The sequence below is a fragment of the Vulpes lagopus genome, chromosome 5 (assembly GCF_018345385.1).
Source record: "Vulpes lagopus strain Blue_001 chromosome 5, ASM1834538v1, whole genome shotgun sequence".
Classification (NCBI taxonomy): Eukaryota; Metazoa; Chordata; class Mammalia; order Carnivora; family Canidae; genus Vulpes; species Vulpes lagopus.
This window is the reverse complement of record NC_054828.1, coordinates 40,538,046-40,562,764: the sequence shown is the minus strand read 5'-3', so window position 1 is coordinate 40,562,764 and position 24,719 is coordinate 40,538,046. Positions and strand designations below refer to the sequence as shown.

Sequence of the window (24,719 nt, the reverse complement as noted above, 5' to 3'; positions counted from 1 at the left end):
AGGCCTTGCTTTCTGCCTCTGAATATTAGTCCTGCTTACCCAAATTCCTTATCTGTCTAATCCTGCAGCAAGCCAGGCATAAAATACAGGACCAGTCAGGACCATTCTACCTGACTATTAAGCAATTCAGGCTAGAGGGCAGGAGGAAGCAGGGATTAGCCATTCTTGTATATTTCTAAAACAAAAATGCCATGACTTCCCTTATTGGAAATGTCAAGCCATCCCATGGACTAACATTAGGATCAAAACCAGATGATTATCCTGCTTTTCCCAAGAAAAAATTACACTCTATTTAATTTAAAAACCAGAATCTAATTTTTATCTTGAAAAAAAAAAAAACAGCTCTTTAAAGTAAATATTTCCCTCAAAAGAAAACCACCTAATTTGCTTGGGTAGGGGGGAGGAAAGGAATAAAAAAGGAAAAGAGAAATAAGTTGGGGTTTGTGTGAAGGATAAGTAATTTGAACTCTGGACACGGACATGGATCTTTACCATTAGTAATTGTTCTGCTATTCCGGGGGAGAGCAGAGATGAAGCTAGGGTTGAAAACAATTCAGGATTGACCAGAGATGAAAGCACTAATTCCAGTGCGGGTGGGGGATAGGATTCAAAATACTGGAAAGCTTTGTTTTCCTCACCCTGTGTCTTGGAACCGCCAGATCAGAAGTTGGCAACTCTATATTAAACATCATAACAGCTGGGATGAGGAAACTCTTCAGAGAAGGGCCACCCCAAAAGTCAGGAATGAAAAAATGCTAGAGGAATAAACACAACAAAATCCCTCAGGAAAATATATCTGACCACTGGGTGGGTATCAGCCTTGTGTCATATTTGGTGTGCACTGGAATTTTCTTCCTTTAAAATGAAGACTACTTTTCCCTCGAAAAAGTTGCCTGTTTTTTAGGTAATCACCCATCTTTCACAGAGAACCTCAATTCTAAGTATATATTGCTCATAAGGCTTTTTTTTTTTAGGAGAAACAAAAGCCCAATCCCTTAATCTAGAGTTTAAAAACACTACCTATAAGAGTCACTAAACAAGAAAAAAAGGAAACGTTGAACAATTTCTCCTTTTGGGAGCAACAGGTTGGTTTTCTACAACGTCACTGACCCTGAAGAGCATATAAGACTATAGTAGAAGCACAACAGTTATCCTACCTTCATTCTGCATCGCTTTTCTACCTCTCAGTCTACTTAAACTCCTTTCCCTTGTTCCTCAGCATCTAAAATTCTGTCACGGTTCCCCCAAAAATGATAACCTTCTTTTTTTTAACCACAGAAAAGCTATTTCTACATAAGAGAAATTTTGCGCTAAACATGGCCCTAAATGTTCATACCTTTGGCCTTCATGTTATTAATTGATCCTCTTCCCACCCTTTCATGATTTTTTTTTGCCCATCATGTGGTATGAAAATTGAGAACACTTAAAAACTACAAGGTGAGGTCCTAACTCATGAGCAGACAGTCAGAAGACCCTGGAAAATAATATTGAAACATGATCAAAGTCAAGGGCAGAAAGAGTATCCAAATAGGCAACAAATGATTCAGTTCCTTAACTGAGCTTTTTAACATTAAAGAGAAAAACAAAAGATTTCATAATATAATTTGTGCTATTCCCTCATTGAACAATGGATTCTCTAAGTATACGTAAGAGAAAATACTAGAATGTATTGACTTTAGGTTGCAGCATGAGTAGATGTATTTTCTTCTCTATACTAAGGAAGAAATAGATTTCAAGTGCAATACATGACATTTGTGTTAGATTTTTTTTTCTAACTGACTTTAGGGGAATAAGTTACTGGAATATAGCCCCAAAAGACCTCCTCTGGAAACTTTGAAGAATCTAAGCTAGTTATTGGACAGGGCCTCCTGGAAAAACTAGGTGAGAGCTTCTTTAAGCCAGGGACAGGCTGCATAGAGTAATATATTTGAACACTGGCTTGGCAGTCAAGCATATTCTGGGTGTGAATTCTGCTTCTACCAGTCACCATATTGGTGATCTCAGGCAAGTTGCTTAGCCTCTAAAAGCCCCAGTTTCTGGACTATAAAAATGAAGGTAATGCCAATCTCTTCAACAGGGTTGTTGTAAGAATTAAATGAAGCAATGTAAGTACTGGCATATGAAAGGCAAATAATGATAATAAGAGGAGGGCAGCCTGGGTGGCTCAGTGGTTTAGCGCCACCTTCCTCCCAGGGCATGATCCTAGAGATCTGGGATAGAGTCCCACGTCAAGCTCCCTTGCATGGAGCCTGCTTCTCGCTCTGTGTCTCTGCCTCCCCCCCCACCCCCTCGTGTGTGTGTGTCTCTCTCATAAGTAAGTAAATAAATAAAATCGTTTTAAAAATGATAATAAGATAATAATAGCTAAATAATCTAGTGATTACCAAATGCCAGACACTCTTACCCACTATGAAACCTATTACTGCTATACTACTGCTATGACTACTACTACCATACATTATTTATCAGTATATCCCCAGTACCTAGCACAATGCCCACCATGTTGTCATTCAGTAAATACTTCTTGAATTAAATTAAGTTTCTCAGCATTTCTTAGACTCAGATAGGCAAGAAATGAACAATCCAGTTAACTAAGAATTGTATCCATATTCACATATTTATCAAAAAGCATGACTATCATGTTTCATTGAATTTACTTGTTTTTTTATTTTTATTTTTTTATGATAGTCACAGAGAGTGAAAGAGAGAGAGGCAGAGACATAGGCAGAGGGAGAAGCAGGCTCCATGCACCGGGAGCCCGATGTGGGATTCGATCCCGGGTCTCCAGGATCGCGCCCTGGGCCAAAGGCAGGCACCAAACCGCTGCGCCACCCAGGGATCCCTACTTGTTTTTTTAAAATTTGAATAAACTGTATGGAAATTTGGGTAGCATAGACTCTAATATTCATGAATGTCTGCAGAAAATAAAACTATAGACCAATTTTGCTTGTAAATACCCTCAGTCATGAGTGAGCTTAAAGATAAGACATGTAGCATTTTGTCATTTCATTGAGAAGCAGATTTGAACCACACAAAATAGGAAATCAATATATGAGGACCAGTCCTAGAGATGTGCTTGGTATGTGCCCCAGGAGAGGGCACACTGAGAAGGAAGCTTTGCCCTTTGCTAGATCCATTATCATAATAGTAACTCTCATAAAGCTGTGGAGGAAAAGGCTTTTTTGTGGAATAATAGGCCCCCCAAATCAGCCAATGCACAGAATTATAGTAGTATTCATGAATTTGGGAATTCTAAAAGGACTTGGGACAAATTCCTAGTAGATGTCAAGGATATACCATACAGAATGTGATAACTGTGATAACTGTGATTAAAATCAGACCACCTAAAAGCAATTCATTTGGAAGACCAAATAAATTCTCAGAAATTCAACCAAAAATGCTGGTGCAAAGTTTCAAAATCCAGTTCATCTTTATCTTATCATTTTTCTAAGTGTGATATGTTCATGACTCCCTGTTTAATTACCTTCAGAAACTTTTTGAAAAACCTTTAGAATAGGGACTCCTGGGTTGCTCAGCGGTTGAGCATCTGCCATTGGCTCAGGGTGTGATCCCAGTTTAGGGATCCAGTTCCACATCAAGATCCTTGTGAGGAGCCTGCTTCTCCCTCTGCCTATGTCTCTGCCTCTCTCTGTGTCTCTCATGAATAAATAAATAAAATCTTAAAAAAAAAAAACCTTTAGAACATTTTCACATTTTCTAAAATAGTACAAGCAATGAAATGCCAAGCCTACCATAATAAAATATACATACATAAAATATGAAATTGCTTTGCATTATAACATTAACCATATTACAGAGTAAATATTATGTTCTTTTAACATCTAAGAGTAAACTAATGGCTCAGAAACAACATGTGTGATCTGACTAAATTAGTGTTACTATGGAAACTTGATATTTTCAATTTCCCAACCCTTAAGGTCAATTTCAACACTGCAATATGCTGTTTTCCATTTTGCTGCTATAGTTAGTTATAGTACAATAGAAAAGCATGCTGCAAATCAGAGTTATTAAAGACTCTAAACTAAAACTGAGAAATAAAAGTAAGAAAAACTATATTCTTCTCTTAAAAAGTTCAGTCATATGTCATCTATGGTTCATTCCATAACCCAAGTCCTCATCTGGCTTGTCTTTATTTTTCCCAACAGTTTGCTGGCAGATTCACAAACTCAAAATAAATAGAATTTTTCCACTATCTAATTCTGAATTTGGCAGGGAAACTCAATGATGAATCTATTCCTACCTCAAAAAATGTTTTCTTTTATACATTTCACTCACTCATACTCACTCAAGACTGTAGATTAGAGAAATAACAACTTTAGTGTGTATGTGTCTGTGTGTCTGTGTGTCTGTGTGTCTGTGTGTTGGGATTGGGAAGGGGATTCTATCATATATGTCTCAAGAATAAATCAAAATACAAATCCAATCCTGGGCAGCCCGGGTTGCTCAGCGGGTTAGCACCGCCTTTGGCCCAGGGTGTGATCCTGGAGTCCCACATCGAACTCCTTACATGGAGCCTGCGTCTCCCTCTGCCTGTGTCTCTGCCTCTCTCTCCCTCTGTGTCTCTCATGAATAAATAAATAAAATCTTTTTTTAAAAAATACAAATTCAATCCTAATATCTGAAATTTCAAATAGGAATAATCAATTTTTTCATCAGTTCCCTTCTTGGATTCCTTCTAGGCATATGAGGAGAAATCTCTTAGACTATCACTATGAAGAGGATATTTCCGTGTATCCTAAAGGAGTAAAGTCCCCTCACAATAGTGGGTGGTGCTGCAGCCTCATGACTTCATTTACCCCCCAGCTTGGTTCTTTAAAACAAATACTTCACAGCCTACACAGGCTTCTCACCTTCTAACTTGCATAGAACTTACAGTAGTAAAATAATTTAAACAATAATTTTTATTATTTCCTTCACCATACACTGGTAAGTGAAGGGTTATTGCTATCTAAAAAGCTTTCCTTACTCATTTTTTCTTACTTTTTCAAGTTAAACTTAGTCCCAGTTATTCTCTACCTACCAAGTCTACCTTCTATTACAAACCTTTTCAAAAGAGTCTTAAAAGCTCATTCATTTTAATTTGGAAATAATGCCAGGGAAGTGACACAACTTGAACCACCCTGTTTGTTTCATGTAGGTGCCTAGAAACAACTTATAATTTCTATTTGGAAAGAGACAAACCTGGGTTATACATGAACTTTTACTGTGGAATCTGTTAGCTTTACTTTTTCAAGCATCACCTTCAGTTTATGTGAGGAAATCTGTCCCCAGGGCATTATTTTAAGGAGATTTGTGGATTTATACTGCCTAATGCCTCCAAATTAATTTTACCAAAGTAATTTTGATCATTTCAGTACCTGACTCAAAAATCCTCAATGATCCTCTTTCTTTCTTCATTGCCCACGGGCTAAAGTTCTAAAAGGCTTTCAACAATCTGGCAGCAATTAGTGCCTGGGACCTCACTTCCTACCCTCCCTACACAGACTCTGTCTTCCAACCAGGGCAAGGAGCTTACAATTTGTGTCCAGTGGGTTATGATGTGTGCTATGGACCAGGGAAAGCTATGTATTGTATTCTAGCCTCTTTTTCCAATGAGAGTTTTACTGAAGTTATCCTATTCTTTCTCCACAGTTCCACATTGGTTATGTTGTAAGTGGACCCCTTAGATCATAACTGTGAAGAACGGTATCCATACCTGATGGAGAGGAAAGAACAACACCCAGAATTCCTGGACTTGGAGCTTGAATCAGACTTTGGATTGTCTACCTTTAGACAAAGGTTGTAACTGCATGTAACAAGTAGGGAGGAAGATATGTATGGATGCTGAGTAGCCAGAGAAAGACTATAGAGGACTCTTGTGGGTACCTCCCAAACATATCACCCACTCCTTTCTGTAGAGCAACCATGCTGTTTAAATGGCAGCAAACCATACCTCCCGCTATAGGTGGATCCTAATTTGTCTATACCAACATTGGCATAACCCAAACCTATGTCATTCAGTAGCTGTTATTCTCCTGGCCACTGTGATCGGCCTGCAGATGTTGCAATCAGAGCAAATCTGAGAACTTTTTACAATTGCTAAAAGAAGCAACTCTTCTCCTGGTTATGAACAAGGAATCATATAGTCTAGATGTGGTAATCAGTCACTAAGATGGCCTCCAATGATTCCTGCCTCCTGATACTCACATTTTTGTATAATACCCCTCTTACTGTGTCCCAGAGTTGGTCTGTATGAACAATAGAATAGGGAAGAAGTGATGGTGTGTCACTTCTGAGATGATATTACAACATCCTGGATTGACTTTCCTCCTTTTCTCTTTCCTTATCTCTTTCCTTCTCTCTCATCACTTGTTCTGGGAGAAGCCAATTGCTACTTCATAAGAAACCCATAGATAAGCCCATGTGATAAGAAAGTGAAACCTCCAACTAAAAGCCATATGAGTGAACTTGGAAGTAAATTTCCCAGCCCCAGTGAAGCCTCAGATGACCACAGCCTGGCTAACATCTTGATTGCTGCCTTCTGAATGAATAAATAAATAAATCTAAAAAAAAAAAATTGTAACCTCCTTGAAAGTAGGAACCATTTTTATATACTTTTAATTCCTATGGTACATACCATAGAAGGCACTTGTTAAATATTAACTGTTTGATTGACTTCATCAGTCAGGATTCTTGATGCAAAAGTTGGCTTGGAATCAGATCTTCATTCTGGCAGGTCAGATGCCAAGATACCTACAGTAGAAAAAGGAATAATCAGAAGAAAGGAGGAGGCTGCCATTTTGCTGGCCTATATTTTCTCCATTTCATCCCTTGCACACAATAATGAAGGATTTTAAAGATGCTACTTGATTCCTAACAACATCATCTCATAAAACTTTCTGCATGTTTGAAAAGGATGGCAAGCTGTCCAGGTAAGCCATGGTTATTACATACATTTTTGAACATATGTAATGTCCGTTCTAAACAGTCTGAATTCAGAGTACAACTTCCAACCCTTAACAACATTCTGGGCAGCTCCCGCAGTTTTGAAATGACTATGTTAAAAAAAATCTAGTCCTGGGACGCCTGGGTGGCTCAGCAGTGAAGCGTCTGCCTTCAGTCAAGGGCATGATCCTGGAGACCCGGGATCGAGTCCCACATCAGGCTCCCTGCATGGAGCCTGCTTCTCTCTCTCTCTGCCTGTGTCTCTGCCTCTCTCTCTCTCTCTCTCTCTCTCTCTCTCTCTCTCTCTGTCTCTCATGAATAAATAAAATCTTTAAAAAGAAAAAAGAGGGGATCCCTGGGTGGCGCAGCGGTTTGGCGCCTGCCTTTGGCCCAGGGCGCGATCCTGGAGACCCGGGATCGAATCCCACATCGGGCTCCCGGTGCATGGAGCCTGCTTCTCCCTCTGCCTGTGTCTCTGCCTGTCTCTCTCTCTCTCTGTGACTATAATACATAAATAATAAATAAAATAAAAAAATAAAAAAAAATAAAAAAAAAAGAAAAAAGAAATCTAGTCCAATTTAAAACTTCACTTGCAGCTCCTCCCTTTCTGTAGGTCAGACATTTGTGACTAGGACCCGAAATGGGAAAGGGGACTAGTCTTCCCCTCCACTTCTCTGCCCTTTTCTCTAGAGTGATGGGCTTAAAGTTTGGAGCGTGTAGTAGAAGCAGAGATAGAAAGGGACAAGTGTCTATTTCAGTGCTGCATTGTGGCCTTCTCTTAGCTGATGCTGCTTATTGGCCTCTGGGCGGCAGAGTCCTGGGATCAAGTCCCATATCGGGCTCCCCACAGGGAGCCTACTTCTCCCTCTGCCTGTGTCTCTGCCTCTCTCCTTCTCTCTCTCTGTCTCTCATGAATAAATAAGTAAAATCTTTAAAAAAAAATAATAGGGGAAGGAGTGGAAGTATATGGGAACTGTTACTTTCTGCATCTCTGCAAATGGTCCTCAGGGCACCTTCAAAGGGGAAAACACAGTACTTTCTACTAAGCCAAAGACACGACTCTAATAACATGTCCATCTCCCCTCATCTAGTGAAAAAGTGGATAGGACATGAGGACTGGTTCGGTCTCAGATGATGATGGGCAGGAGGTAGGGAGGAGGTTTCTGGGGGGAAACAGTTTGTCTGACTCATCATCACATACTGCAGGTGATATTTCTGGTCCCCAATATTTAGAATATAGTGTACTTTATCCTTAGCTTTGCTCCCACTTGCCAATTGCCTACTCAACACTCTGAAACCCATAACAAATAAAGGGAACTTAAGTCTGTTGGAAAAAAAGACAAGATTCTTGCCTCTCCTTGTCAGCATGAGCTAACACAATACTATTACGGTAGTCTTAATTCTCCATATTTTCTCACCTGCAACATGAGAATACTATTTACTTGATTAATCAGTTTCATATACACAACACAAGCTAAAAACATAAGATCATGTTAATTTTATTCAATATTTATCTTGTGTCTCTGGAAGAGCATTCAGTGAAAAAAATATGCCAGTTTCTTAGCACTGATTTACAATCCCAGCTTGTCATGTATTATGTATAAGGTTTTAGGACTCTTGTAAGACTTCAATGTGATCATGCATGAGGAGGTCTTGGCATAGAGCAAGTACTAAATTAATATTATCCATCATTATTATTATCATCTCTGTGACCTTAAACAAGTCATTTAAGCTCTCTTGAGTCTTCATTTCCTCATTTTTAATTGAGGATAATAATGGAGTTTTGAAGATTCTATAAAATCATGTTATCTGGAAGCAATTGTAAATTTCTTTGTAAATGTTAGATATTGTCTATGAAACAAGAACATTGGACCTTTAAAGTATTTTCCTCTTCTAAAATGCTATGCAAGGATGCCTGAGTGGCTCAGCGGTTGAGCATCTGCCTTCAGCTCAGGGCATGATCCCAGAGTCCTGGAATCTAGTCCCATATTGGGCTCCCCGCAGGGAGCCTGTTCCTCCCTCTGTCTGTGTCTCTGCCTCTCTCTGTGTGTCTCTCATGAATAAATAAATAATTTTTAAAAATAAATTAGATAAAATGCTATGCATTTATTATTTGGTATTATGAAGAAGAAAAGAAAAATGTTCACTTTGCAATTGAGTGTGTTGCAACAAAAGCTGTCTCATTCTATCCATGAACTCACAATTTCCACAGAGTGTAAGAGACTGCTCTTCTCTTCTATTATTCTTTCAATTTTTATCTGTTCCCCAAAATATTTCACTTCTTCAATGTATACATTTCAAGCACCTTCACATAACTTAAAATGGAAAGGAAATTACTTAAGAGGCAGTGGAAAAGTACCAAAGGATCGGCCAATAAAACTTAGTCATAGGGGTGACTTATTCCAATTTCTAACATCTAAGACACTGGTGGGAAATTTTCTTTCTCCCATCCTGCTTTCAAATATGAACATTAATGCCATCACAGAGATATTAACTCTACTTTAGAAATTCCAAATCTTACCATATTCCTTGACTGCTGAATACAGCATAAAGTATATTCAAAAACTAAAGTTTTTTTAATTTACATTCTTTGGCCAATCTGTCAAAAATATCTGGACTGCTCAGCCAACTGAAATTTGTAAATCTAAGTGCAATCTTTAAGTAAGAAATTGAAACAAACTCTACTATGTCTGCCTTTAAGGAATAAAATAGTAGTTAACGTATTTGGGCTACTTAAGACATTCAGGTTCACAATTATTTCTAATCATTAAGCTTTAAAATGGGAGGTTTTCTTGACAACAGAATCAATATCAAGTTTGAAAGTTGGAGCTTCACTGAAAATTTGCAAGTGGCTCTATCTATCAATCAAGCAAAATAAATCTTCTGGACATATTTACATGGCTCTTATTAATTTGAGAAGGGTCATTACACACACTTTTTATTTAATGCATGAGATTCCTTGGGAGGAGAGAAGCAGAGCAGATAAAGAAAATGTGGTTCAGGGATGCCTGGGTGACTGAGTGATTCCGTGTCAGCCTTTGGCTCAGGGCGTGTTCCTGGGGTTCTGGGATCAAGTCCCACATCAAGCTCCCTAAGAGGAGCCTGCTTCTCCCTCTGCCTGTTTCTCTGCCTTCTCTGTGTCTCTCATGAGTAAATAAATAAACTATATAGATATGGTTCAGTGAAGTTCAGTGACTTACTCAAGATCATAGAAACTGGTAAAACAGAAAGGAAAACATGGGTCCTCCTGATTCCCAGCCCAGGGACCCTCCCACCACAACAGGCTGTTTTAAAAAACCCATGGAGTTGGGGCAGCCCGGGTGGCTCAGCGGTGTAGTGCCGTTTTTGGCCCGGGGAGTGATCCTGGGGACCCGGGATAGAGTCCCGGGTCAGGCTCCCTGCATGGAGCCTGCTTCTCCCTGTGCATGTGTCTCTGCCTCTCTCTCTCTCTCTCTCTCTCTTTCTCTCTCTCTCTCTCTGTGTCTCTCATGAATAAATAAATAAAATCTTAAGAAAAAAACCATGGAGTTCTTTGATATCCCAAGAGAAACATCTTACCTATCACCCTGCCATTTATAAATTAAAATCGTGTCAGTTAAAATCACTCAAGATCATGTCTAGCATGGAAAAATGCTTACAACAGTTTTCATTTGCTCATTCAGTCATTTGAAAACTATTTGTTGAGGATACACAATGTGTCCAGCATTGTGCTGGCACTTGGAATGCAGTTGTGAATAAACTAGACGTGATTCCTACAGTTTAGTCATGGAGATAGATACTACTCACATAATCACATAGGAAATATATCACTAAGAACTAGAAGTAAGTCCAGGATGAGTACAACATGCTTTGAAAGTGTTTAACAGAAAGACCTAGCCTCATCTGAAGCATCAGAGGTGGCTGGGATAGGAGAAATGGGTGGGGAAAAAAGGAGCATCCTAGACCATGGAAGGACACACAAGTCCAAGTGGATCGCATCTACAGAAGCCTTGAGGCAAGAAGGAAAATCGAACATAGTTTATGACAGCAATTTTATTTAAGCAAAGGGAGGAAAGTCTAGCAGGAAATGCACCAAATCATCTGTGATATTTTCTTTTGGAGAGGAATTGGCAAAGTTCATTTTCTTATTTATGCTTTGTTGAAATGTTCCAAATTTTCTACAATGAAAAATACAAGTTTTGTGATCTTAGGTGAAACTCAGCCTAAAGAGGTGGGAAAGAGCTGACTAGAAAATCTATCCCAAAAGGTCCCTGAGTGAGAAGGGAAAACAGAACTCTCCCAGTCACTCCAGGCCAGAAATCCAGGAGCTGAAGTGTGAAGCTGAAAGTAAACAGCACAAGAATATAATTAGCACTTTGGTGATTTAAGAGGTCCCCAAATACTCAAAATGTATAAAGCTGTGAATGAAAAGGAACAAATGTGTATTGAGCCCTCTTATGTGCCAAGCACTATCCTACACTCTTTATGGCATTTCCTGAGAACTGTAGTGTACAGATAACAATGTTTTATTTCTACAATTTACCCACTGATTGTGTTCCTTTCTCTCACACTAAATCCTATGAGATGTGTATTATAATCCCATTTTACAAATAAAAATGGAAGTGAGATTTAAAGAGAGGTTAAGTAATTTGCTCAAAGCCAGACATCTATTAGGTAGGATAGTTAGAATCTAAAGAAAAAGTCCTGTTTGACTCCAAAGGAGTCCCTAGGACTCCTGTCACCTGTGTAAATGTGATGGAGATTGTTTAGATTAAGATTTTCCCATAAGAATTGGGGAAAGGAGGATTCCTGGGTGGCTCAGTGGTGAGCGTTTGCCTTTGGCTCAGGGCATGATCCTGGAATCTGGGATTGACTCCCACATCAGCCTCCCTGCATGGAACCTGCTTCTTCTCCCATTGCCTATGTCTTTGCCTCTCTCTGTGGGTCTCTAATGAGTAAATAAATGAAATCTTCAAAAAGAAAAAATTGGGGGGAGTGAGAAGAATAATTAAATTTTTATTGGGAAAGTGAAGCAAATTAAGTCATGAACAATTAAACTAAGCTATGTTTCTAAGGCCAAAACCAAATTAAAAGAGGCCTGTGTCTCTGCCTCTCTCTCTATGTCTCTCATGAATAAATAAATAAATCGTAAAAAAAAAAAAAAAAAAGAATTGGGGAAAGGTATGATTATGGTTGTTTTGTTGCTAGCCAAAGATGACAGGATTGTGCTGGCAGGATGATAAAGCTTATTGTTTCTAAACACATAGTGCCAGGGTCTGCTCTAAATACATTAGGAATCTTGTCTAATTTAATTCTCATAACAAGCATATGAGATAGGTATTATTATCCCTAATTTGCAGATAAGAAAACTGAGTCCCAGTGAGGTTAAAAAAAAAAAAACAGTTTGCCTAATATCACACAGAGCTGTCACTCGAAGCAGGTAAGGTGGATCTAGAATCTGTAGGCTTAACCATTAAACTACACTTCCTTCCTAAATTCTCTCTCTTTTTTTTAATACTTTATTTGAGAGAGAGCATGAGAACATGCTTGCAAATAGAGGAAGGGGCCAAAGGGGAGGGAGAGAGAACCTCAAGCAGACTAGGCACTGAGCATGGTGCCCCAGGCAGGGCTGACCGGCCGATCTCTTGACCTTGAGATCCTGACTTCAGTGAAACCAAGAGTTAGAAGCTTAAATGACTGAGCCACCCAGATGTCCCTCCTTACTAAATTCTTAACTGAGGGATGCCTGGGTGGCTCAGTGGTTGAATATCTGCCTTCTACTTGGGGTGTGATCCCGGGATCCAGTATCTGAGTCCTGCATAGGGCTCCCTGCATGGAGCCTGCTTCTCCCTCTGCCTATGTCTCTCCCTCTCTCTATCTCTCATGAATAAATAAATAAAATCTTTGGAAAAAAACAATTCTTAACTGACTCTTCGTTCCCTCTACATGTGAGTGATCTATTTTCACAACTTCCATCCATTGGCTGGTGAAAGACAAGTCCCTTTAGAGGCTTGAAGCAGGTAGAAAACCACTCTGACACTGGCTGCCCTTTGTCTAAAAAGTCTGAGACGTAGCCTGGGGGAAAGTGCTCGTGATTCTCAGAATGAAAACCGAACAATAATGTTGAGGCTCTCACTGCCCAAAAGCAGCTCGCTTTGTAAAAACAAAGTGTCCATCCTAGTGGTTCTCTAACTGTAGCATATATCAGAATCAGAGAACTTGGGGGAAAAAATGCAGATTGCCAGGCCATCCCTCACAGGTTCTGACACAGAAGGTCCAGGGTGGGGCCCAAGAATCTGCATTCTGACAAGTTCCCAGGTGATGCTGATGTTGCTGATGGGAAGACTGAGGATCCTTAGCACAGCCTCACAGAAGGCAAGACTCACAGGACTATCAGCACCCTGCATCTAAGCCCTAAAACTGAGAGTTCCTTTCATCCTGGCCACCCATTGCCTTCAATAACCTGATTCCTGAGTAAGTGAATGAAGAAGGAACAATACCTCTCAAAACTGCAACGAACCAGGACCGGAAGTGTTTGCTGAAAAAAACTGATTTTTAGGTGGTGGAGTTTCCATTTTTTTTTTGTTTTATTTTGTTCTATGGTTTGGTTTGGTTTGTAAGGGTTTTTGATTACTATGTCATTCAGGTAATTATCTTTAATCTGAAAGTAAAAACAAGACACACTCAAGGTTTAAAATATTAAGATTATATTAATCCTCCAACCTGTTTGTTCACCTACAAATGTACAAAATAAAAATTCCATTTTACTTTTTGAGTTACAAAGTCCCAAACCCAAAATGGTGACTTAAGTAACAACCGAGCGCCCTCTGGTGGGAATGAAATTCTACATTGTCCAAAGGCTGCAGGAGTGTTTCCTTTGCTAAATAATAACAGATTTTCATTACTATTTGAACCCTTTGAAATTGGTGAATGCGTTGTGTATTGAGGATACATATAAAGAAATAGATTGACCAGAGGAGATTTTGAAGAGAACCATTGTGAAAACAGAAGGAAGCTAAATTTTAGATAACATTGATTTAAATCAAATCTGTTACTCCTCAAATTTTTACCCACTAGGTTTAGCTCCACTGATGATTCTTGTATAAATCAATTACTATGATGATGACAGAAAATATTTGTATTGACATTACAGGTTCCAAAGTACCAGAATAACATGCTAATATGCATAACTGGGATTCTAGTAAACTCTTAAAATTATCCCAAGTTATAAATATTCTACTGGTCTCACTTGAAAATGCCTATGACTGAATATAAAAAATAGTGAAAGGGAATAAAGGGAAAAGGAGAAAAAATGAGTGGGAAATATCAGAAAGGGAGACAGAACATGAGAGACTCATAACTCTGGGAAACGAACTGGGGGGGTAGAAGGGGAGGTGGACGGGGGGTGGGGGTGACTGGGTGACAGGCACTGAGGGGGCACTTGATGAGATGAGCACTGGGTGTTATTCTATATGTTCGCAAATTGAACACCAATAAAAAATAAATTTATATTTAAAAAAACAAAACAAAAAGCCTCTGACTTTTATTGAAGTTATCAGCCTTGTTTCCATTTATCTGACATTTTATAAAGCTATCTTTTGTATTTTGTAAAGTGTCCTGACCCACTGCATGGACCTCTCTAAATTCACAGCACATACCTATAGGTTCAGAGCTAGGCATAAGGGATTTAGCTCAGGACATCTTTAAAATATTAATCGAGTTCAGGAGGTAATCTCTAGATTTTGAACAGATGCTAATAACCACCAGCTGGATTTTTATAACATGACATCGATGATTTCTTACCAATCCTTTAGTCCATCAGAAGAGCCAGTAAAAATTTTGCATGAATTGTATTTTTGAACGTAGTAACTGAATTAGACTTATATTTTGCATTTCCCTTCTTTTAGAGTTCTAATAATAGCAGCTACTGTTTATTGAATGCAAACTATGTGCTATTATTCACAACCTTATTGCATTAATATTCTCACTATTTTCATTTTCCAGATCAGGAAATTCAGACTTACGGTGGTTAGAACACTTACTCAAATGTACACAGCTAATAAAGAGCACAGCAGAAATTTAAAACCAAGAATTCTTAACTACAGTCTTAACCAGTATGGCACACTACCTCCTTCCCTTTTAAAAAAAATCTCTTTGCCTGTAACAAAGGAAAAAACAAGTAGGGACACAAGTAGTTTTTCTCTTTAAAGGTGCCCCTAGTACTTTAAACACACATAATCTTTTTAATCTGTTTCTCTGTTAGGCTCCTTCATTTCTGTGACTCAGCATCATCTTCTCAATCCCTTATAATCCAACCATTTATAACCTTTGACCTGAGCCTCACTCTCAAATGCAATGAGTTACTCAATCCTTTTCACTGCTGGTCTCCTCCTCTCCAGAAGCAGCACCCTGACTGTTCTAATCTGGCTTCAATCTCACTGTCTCTATTTTGTCTCATGTAATTCCTGAGATCATTCTCCCCAAAGCATAGCTCTGCTAGCATCTTGCCCAAGCCCAATGCCCATTATGCACAGAACCTGAAAGCTGTTCATGACCTGGCTCCAAACCACCACTCCAACCACATCCCCATTATCAGGGTTTTTAACAAACTTTTTACTCTAGTCACAAACAAGAAGTGTCCATTGTTCTCAAACAATACCCTGAAAGTGCCTTGTCTTTGCTTGGACATTTCCCTCCCATCATATCCCTAAATGCAAATGTTACCATTTCTTCAAGGCCTAAATAAAACACCACCTTCTTTATGATTCCATCTTTCCTGATTCTGCAAACTGGAAATTATTTTTTTTCAAACTAGAAATTATTTCTGCTTCTCTGAGGTTTATTTCTACTTCCTCTGAGCCATTTGTTATTTCTGGCCTTGTGTTACAGGACAAATCCTTGTGGGTGGTTGATAAGTATCTCAAACTTTGCACAACCAAAATCGACATCATCATCTCTCCCATTCTAAACTTTTCAGAAACCTGGGAGTCATCCTAAATCCTCTTCCCTCATCCTCAACCCTACAGTAAATCAGGGCCAGATTTTGTACTCCCCAAACATCTCTTGCATTTCTTGCATTTGCTCCCACTGAGTACTCTTATAATGCCACCTCATCGATCATGGAACCGTAGCAATTAGTGTCTACTCTGTTCTTGTATCTGGTCTTACTTATTTCCTTAAATTCATCCTCCACATCATCATACAAGACATCTCTTGGAAATTCAAAACTCCACATGACTCCCCTGCTTAACTCCATCTATAGTTCTCCACTGCCCACAGAGCACAGTCCAAGATCCACAGCAGAGAAGCTTCCATCCCGTATTCTATATCCTACAACTTTCCACCTTCACTTTCAGTGAGTAACAGCAAATTGATTCTAATTCCCTGAAGACACTGGTATTTTACACTTCTCTGCCTTTGTTCTGCCTGGATTGGCCTTCCCTTCAGCACTCCTTTTGCAGGGCTTCTGTGTTGCATTACTCTTGCCAGCAATAGCCCCAGCCACCCTCAGTCCCTCTTCTGTACCTAATGAAGTCGTACCAGTTGTTTTGGTTCAAAATTCAAATTTCATCTTTCCTAGAAGATTCTCTGGACTTCTTCAGTAGTCTGTGCACATGGCTTCTATTACCACATCTTGCCATGGATTAAAAAAATCATCCAGGGGATCCCTGGGTGGCGCAGCGGTTTGGCGCCTGCCTTTGGCCCAGGGCGCGATCCTGGAGACCCGGGATCGAATCCCACGTCAGGCTCCCGGTGCATGGAGCCTGCTTCTCCCTCTACCTGTGTCTCTTCCTCTCTCTCTCTCTCTGTGACTATCATAAATAAATAAAAATTTTTAAAAAATCATCCAGTTATATGTTTGTCCCTCCCATTACCAGGCTTGAGGGCAAAGACTATGACTTATTTATCTTTGTGGCTCTGACTTCTAGCCAGTGCCTCACACATTCAATAAATGTTGGTTAAATTTAAATGCTATTTCAATTATGAAATGTTGGTTATATTCATGCTATTTCACTTGCAGGACTGTGACTTACTAGAGAGGAGGAATTCTGGCTTACAGTACATATCTTTATATTCTCATAGTCATTGTACACAAAGCTGACCGAGTATCAGAATATCCTGGAGAGCTTCTTTTTAAATCCAAGTTACTTGGAATTGAGCATTTTATAAAGGTGATATATCACATCATGGAGGGGAGGTACAATAGCAACCATTTCCCCAAAAGTGCTAATTTTCATAACATATATAATGATATAATGTAATTAATAGTTTGATAATTTGATTGTGATAGAGAGCTAATGCTGAGTGAGTAAATAAAATGTGTATGTGACACAGAATCACTTAGCTGGAATGGGTGGCTACTCTCTTGGCATGTCCAATATTCATTTACTTAAGTATACATTCACTCTTATGTTAACTTTGGTATTTGTGCGGTGTGCTGTAAACAACAAAAGTACCAGGTCAAGGCCAAAGAGTAAAAAGGAAAATGAGGCTCTGGAGTGAGTGGAATGTAAAGAAAATGAAGTTTGTTTTGTCAGTTTTAGTATAATTTATTATTTTTAGCATCTAATAACTAAATGCATTTATATTCAAAATTCCTTTATTATTGAAATCCCTGCAGCAAAAATAACTTGGTTATTGCCCATCTAAAACTCTAACTCCTAATTTCCTTTTTCTACTGAAACAATTGTTTTGATAACATACTTTAGTGAAAAGTATCTTAGGAATGATGCTATTGAGTTATAGCAGAATAGGTTGTATTTTTAAAAATGGCATTGGAATAACTAGCTGACCAAATGGAGCTTAGACTAGAGGAGAATAAAATCATTAAAAAACATGAACCTGAATTCATCTTTTTTTCCCCAATTCTGACTTTCTTCACACCTCTCTAGGAGAGGCACAATTGCTCACATCTCTCTAAAACAAGCATACTATATCATACGTAACGCTTTCCATACCCTCTCCCCAATATCCAGTGTGTCACCTAATCTCATCAATTCTACCTCCTAAGCATCTCGTGAATCTGTCCACTCTTTTCCAACGAACTCCCAACACCCCAGTTTATTTTTTTATGATTTTTATTTATTTATTTATTCAGAGAGAGAGAGAGAGAGAGAGGCAGAGACACAGGCAGAGGGAGAAGCAGGCTCCACACAGGGAGCCTGATGTGGGACTCGATCCTGTGTCTCCAGGATCACACCCTGGGCTGCAGGCGGCGCTAAACCGCTGTGCTAACGGGGGCTGCTCCCAACACCTCAGTTTAGAACTCCATCATCTTATGACTCCTAACTCTGGGAAATGAACAAGGGATAGTGGAAGGGGAGGTGGATGGGGTAGTGGAAGGGGAGGTGGATGGGGGGGGTTGGGGTGACTGGGTGACCGGCACTGAGGGGGGCACTTGACGGGATGAGCACTGGGTGATATGCTGTATGTTGGCAAATTGAACTCCAATTAAAAAAATAATTAAAAATAAAAAAGACCTCCATCATCTATCTCATAACCGAATTTCTGTAGTAGCCTCCTAAGGAGTCCATTTCCCTAAATCCTTGTGCTTTTCCAATGCGTTCTTATAAACCAAATATCAGCCAGAAGAAATATAGGTGGAAAAACATATCAAATAAACATACAAGCATGAACAAAATGATCAAGACAGAAGTCTTTAAGATACTAAAAATAGCTCTTCTGGCTGAAATCCCCTCTTCTCACAGATATTCAAACTTCCATGAAGTTCCTATTGTCAGTCCTTTCTGTTTTTCCTCTTGCTAGGATATCTTTTTAAAAATACTGGAAAAATGAATTTGCATCATCCTGTATCCTTTCTAATCTGTTTTTTATGATATGCAGAAATTTCTGCACTAAGTCTCACAAATAATTTCTTTCAAAGAATTATCTGCATCTACTTTAAAACTCAAAAACACAGTATTTATTATTTTCTTTCTTGTAGCAACCTTTTTTTGGAGACTGTACAAATACTACACTCAGGTTATTTCTTGAGTGCGTGAGAATGGTAAGATAGCAGAAAATATTGGAAAAGAAGAATAAGTATCTCAAAATGTTATCTCACTATATTTCTATGCCTCCTTGCAAATTCCTCAAGAGAAGACAGTCTTCCATATTATCTGAATTCCCCCATAACACATTACTCATGAATTTATATTAGGCCAAGTCTTTACGGCCATGTTCCCCTATTCTTTATAACTAAGTAAAATAACAAATATGAAAACAGCATGGAACCTATATACCCAACAAGCTCAATAAAAATCATTGTTGAAGATGAACCCTAATACTCTGAGTACCGTATCTGAATTTACTTCTTTATCAAAAGGGGTAACAATTTGAATGTACATATGATATGGAGAACGAAGGTAAAAGGAAATGTAGATAAAATTAAATTTCCTTAGAAACTGCAGCCCATTGACAAACACTGTGACAGGCAGAATATGACATTCCTCCAGGAACCCCAAATCTTAGTGTTAATGCTTTGCTAGAGGGAAAAACAACGTTATCTTGACAAGAGCTCCTTGGCCTCTAGTATCCTGTGAGTTTTCTCTGGCATATGAAAGTCCCTTTGGAAACTTTGTCTTCACTTCCCCCAATTCCAAAGTATATAATCAGTTGCTCCTCCCCAATCCCAGGGCAGCTCTTTCTGCTCACCGGTCTTGTCCCTATGCTATAATAAAACGACATTTTTTGCACTGAAAATGTCTCAAGAATTCTCTCTTGGCTGTCAGCTCCAAACCCCAATACTTCCACATCACATAGAATTTAATTCATACAAATATATCTTCCTAACAATTAAAGTAATCAAACTTTACAAAAGACAAAGACTCAAACTAAAATTTACCATAAGAAAATATTGGGGGGGTGGGGGGACGCCTGGGTGGCTCAGTGGTTGAGCATCTGTCTTAGGCTCAGGGCATGATCCCAGGGATCGAGTCCCACATCAGGCTCCCTGCATGGAACCTGCTTCTCCCTTTGCCTATGTCTCTGCCTCTCTCTCTGTGTCTTTCATGAGTAAATAAATAAAATCTTTAAAAAAAAAATGGGGGGGAGTGAGAAGAAGAATTAAATTTTTATTGGGAAAGTGAAGCAAATTAAGTCATGAACAATTAAACTAAGCTATGTTTCTAAGGCCAAAACCAAATTAAAAGAGGCCTAATGAGAACTAGGTTGCAGCCTAAAAGAAATCTCAAATGCCCTCTTTACCCTGGCATTGATGTAGGGAACGGTTGGGATTTGGAGCTGATGGCCAAGAAAGCATTCTTGAGACATCTTTGGTGCAAAGAGCTGGTTTTATTAAAGCATGGGGACAGGACCTGTGGGCAGGAAGAGCTACACTAGGGTCATAAGGAGTGGCCTATTATATACTTTAAAGTTGGGAGGGGGTTAGGGACAGTAAAAGTCTCTCAGGAATTTTGGAAGCAAGTTTTCCAGGACCTTGAGGGTGCTAGTTATTGTTAGGAATACTATTAGCTATTGTTGGGTTATTATCGTCTAATAAAACCTTAATCATGAAACACTTCTGAGGTACATTGGTGGTCATATGCATAGGGGATGACTGCCAACATACATCTTGGAGGGTAGAGATAAAGGAATTTTCCAAGGATATTTTGATACGTTAAAGTAGACTCACAGGATCCTGAGGGTCAGCTAAGATTGCTTTTTGTGCTCAGCAAAGTATTAACATCCAGAAAACTGAGTTCCTAGAAGAATGTCACTCTGCCTGTTTCAAGGACTTGTCAGTGGGCTGTAGGCAGTAAGGAATTTTAATGTTTTTCTTTTGCCATTGTTTCCCACATCAGTACTGCCTTGCTAGGAGTCCATGGGAGTCTATATTTTAAAGGGCAAAAATGTGCAGGCATTTGCAACAGAAATTGCTGTTTTCTTACATAATAGTATATGTTCCATAAATGTTTAGTGGAAATGAGAATGATGCATATTGCAAGCAGGAAAAAAAGACATAAAGATTGTTAAAAGGAAGAGAATATGCAAATGCAGGTGTCCAAATGGAATTTTTATGAACTTGTTAATTTTTGAAAGTTTTGTGAAAGACTGAAAAAGACAAACTATTAAAGCTAATATTACTGCTCAGCTTCAAAGCCTCCTCCTCTTTTAGAAGACTGATCCCTGTGTACAACCACAAAAGAAGTTTTATTTTAAATGAAAATATTTCAAGAAAGTGTAAACATTTCAAAAACCCTGAACATCATCTCTTTAAAACAGAACAAAGCCATGAAAAGGTAAAAGCTTTTAATGAGGGTTGACAATGATAATGGAAAGCTACCTTTCATGCAATAGTCTGTTCATTGGTGATAGCTCAGGCCTGTCTGCTAAGCCACCTATTTCATAACCAAAACAGAGTAAGTGGATTTTAATACAAAACCTTAAGTGATTCCACAACATTCTAAATTTCCACCAATACCATCATCTTATACAATGACCCAAAACTCAAATGTATGGATTGCTTCTCTCCAGAGGAAACTTTTATGTTAGTTGTCAAAGAAAGAAGGAGAAAATTGGTTAAAGGATGGTTTTATGTTCTTCCTGAGCAAGTAATAGTCAGCCAATTCCAAAATCAAATCAAAGACATAATTACCCTGTTAAAAAAAAAACAGAACAAATTTAAGAAGAGAAAATGTTAATATGGTCTGAAATTCCCAGTAGCATAATCAACCAAAAACAAGTCCAAAAATTTCCTCCAAATTTTAATCCACGTTAATTACAAATGACAAATATATTTAATATAAACCATAATAGTCTGAACTAATTTGACTGAGCATGCAGTGCAGCATTGGCAAGGTCAGGCTTTTGTGTTCAATTAACTGTTCATTTAAGCTGACTTTAAAGAAACTGTTTTGTGAGAAGGAACAATGATCCCACTATCCTAAGAACAACTAACTGACATGAAAAGTTAAATAATCTAATTCAGGTTGCACTTCATTAGACTCCTAAGGACACACAACTCATGCAAAAGTCTACTTGTAAATTGATTCTATTCATCACAATTCTGTAACACTTTCTCTGAGCCAATTTGCACAATGAATTGAAGGTATCAGGAGTGTGGCCAGTACAGGAAAATCCATCTACTAGGGAAAATGACCATGACTAGTGGTGGTAGAAGAAACAAACAACCACAATGGTGATAGGAGGTGTCTTGACACATAGGGCGATACCCATAGACCGAGGGCCTGAATACCAAACCCCAGCTGTTATAAGGTATGAAAAAATTAAGGGCGATCCCCTCATTGAAGCAGATCTCTTTCTGATTCTCTTTTATTGGAATGGAAGAAAATTTCAGTAACCTAAGAAACAAAGATAGGCTGAAGGGGTTTTCACTATTCCTAATTCTTGTCCAAATATGTAGGAGCAAGTATTCTCCATGCATTCATTACCTAACGTGCTCCTACCCTCTCCCTGCAGGTGAGAGTTTTCAGTTTTTCAAATAACTCAGAACCTCGAAACAGCTCAGGTCACTTGGTTCCTGGGGAAGATTTTTTTTTTTTAAGATTTTATTTATTTATTCATGAGACACACAGACACACACACAGAATCAGAGACACAGGCAGAGGGAGAAGCAGGCTCCATGCAGGGAGCCTGAAGTGGGACTCGATCTCAGGTCTCCAGGATGAGGCCCTGGGCTGAAGGTGGTGCTAAACGGCTGAGCCATCCAGGCTGCCTCCTGGGGAAGATATAGAAGAGATGCCTGCTATCTATATCAGCAAGGCTGGATGCCCATTCCAGAGGAGGGAACTATTCTAAACCGTTACTGCTTTCCTCAGAGCAGAATATAAGAAGTCAGTCATGGAATCTGCCAGTCACAGATTTCTTAATGAATATATAGTAATGAGGAAGAGGTGTTTTCTTGAGCTTTTCCTCTACCTACTTATTTCAGTCCTGAAGTCTGCAAATTAAACTTATAAAAGAGATTAACAGGAGAAAAGACATACAAATCTTATCAATGTTAATATTTTTACATGCATAGCAGCTTCATAAAAAAGAAGCAGAAGCCGAAGGAAGTAGATTCAGGGGTTGTACATTTTAAGAAAGGGCAATCAATTGTAAAAAATAATAATAATAATAAAATAAAAATAAAGCCACCAGACAAAGTAACAGAGGTTTGGATTTCTTGAGGTGATACTCTGTGGGAAAATGAGAAGGAAATACATGATGGAAACTAATGGATGACTTATTTTAGTAAGGTATATTTATGCAGACTCATCTTAATGCCAACCCTCCATCTCTGGATAATGGTCACGCTCCTCATCCTGGTACAGTAGATGGCATGAATCTATTTTAGGGGAAATTTTACAAAAGGAAAGGGAATGTTATGCTCTGCTTTAAGGCAGATAAGAAGAGGGCAGAGAGGGACGCCTGAGTGGCTCAGCGGTTGAACGCCTGCCTTTGGATTCCCGGGTTCAAGTCCCACATCGGGCTCCTCGCATGGAGCCTGCTTCTCCCTTTGCCTGTGTCTCTGCCTGCCTCTGTGTGTGTCTCTCATATAAATAAATAAATAAATAAATAAATAAATAAATAAATAAATAAAATCTTTAAAGAAGAAGAATAATTCAAGTAGACTTTTTAACCAATCACTAAGGGCTGAGTGTGGACTAAAACCCTTTGGGAACTGCAGACACAGGAATTCACAACATCTCACAGGCTCTCCTTGGATTTCACTGAGTACTCATAAAAAAGACTAGGGTACAAGCAAGACTCCCGAGAAAGGTGCACGCCTGGGGCAGATACACAGTAGCCACTGTGGAGAAAGCAAAAGCCCTATCTAGGATATCTAGGATCCTATCGAGGATTCCTATCTCTCCATGGTAATCAAAGCTTTATGCAGTATGGAAATGTGACAAATGCTGTTACTCCTAAGGCACTGCGGAAAACCACTGCATGTGGAGGAAAGAACAGAACATAACTCTTTATCCCTGGCCCAGAATTACAGCTGGGAGAGGGGCAGGTGCACTAAGAATCCAGGGATACAGTACTTTCCTTAAACCAAGGGTTAGTCAGAACAGCAGAGAATAGCATGCCCCTCACCTCCCACCTCCAGGGTAACAAGCTTCTAACAGGTAATTGTGGTCTACTGCTAGGAGAGAGACCAGAGCATGCTCTCAGAAGAGCAGTACAAAGGGAAGCAAGGAGCAGAGGGCACACTCAGAGGAGTTCTAAAGAAAATTTAATGAAGAGACTATTTGTAGAGGGTAAAGCTGATTCTGGAATGAACAATGAAGAATGGTGAAAGCACTGAGTGATGACCAATAGTAGGAAATTCTGAAGACTTAGAGTGGCAAGAAGAAACAGAATAATTGGAGTGATGGCTAGAGCCAAACAAGCAGGACAACCTGGCAAATGATGTAGTGATAGGTGGTTGTAGTCACTGCTACAGCATACGGAATTATGGTTTTATACTTTTAGTTTCTCTTAAACCTTACCCTCTGAACTCCTGCTGGTGTCTCTCATTGGTTAACCCAACCAAAAAAAAAAAAGAGTCATGGAGGTGGATGTATTAACAATACATCATTCCCAAAAGGGGACAGAGAAGAGCCAAGGGTATGGGTGGAGTGGTGTAAATGGAAAATACCCAGCATAATACAACCTAGCTTGGCTGTTGCATCAATGCTGGCTCCATCTCCATAGCCTTGGCAGCCTCTCCCTCCTCAGGACTCAGACCTGGGCCTTCTCTTTTCTCTCTACCATGTTTCTAAGTGATTAAAGCATTTCTGTGGCTTACGATATCACTGGTATGCTGATTACTCTTATATTTACACTAGTCCTTTCCTTTGTGCTCAGAT

General features: G+C 39.1%; 1 long non-coding RNA gene across 1 annotated transcript in view; it reads right to left on the bottom strand.

The window, feature by feature from the left end:
- The window catches only part of LOC121491706, a 90,298-nt gene that overhangs the window by 10,676 nt on the left and 54,903 nt on the right, over positions 1–24,719 (bottom strand). Inside the window, exon 4 of the long non-coding RNA XR_005988025.1 lies at positions 6,638–6,753. This is a non-coding gene — a long non-coding RNA (uncharacterized LOC121491706). The remainder of the gene's footprint in view (positions 1–6,637; positions 6,754–24,719) is intronic.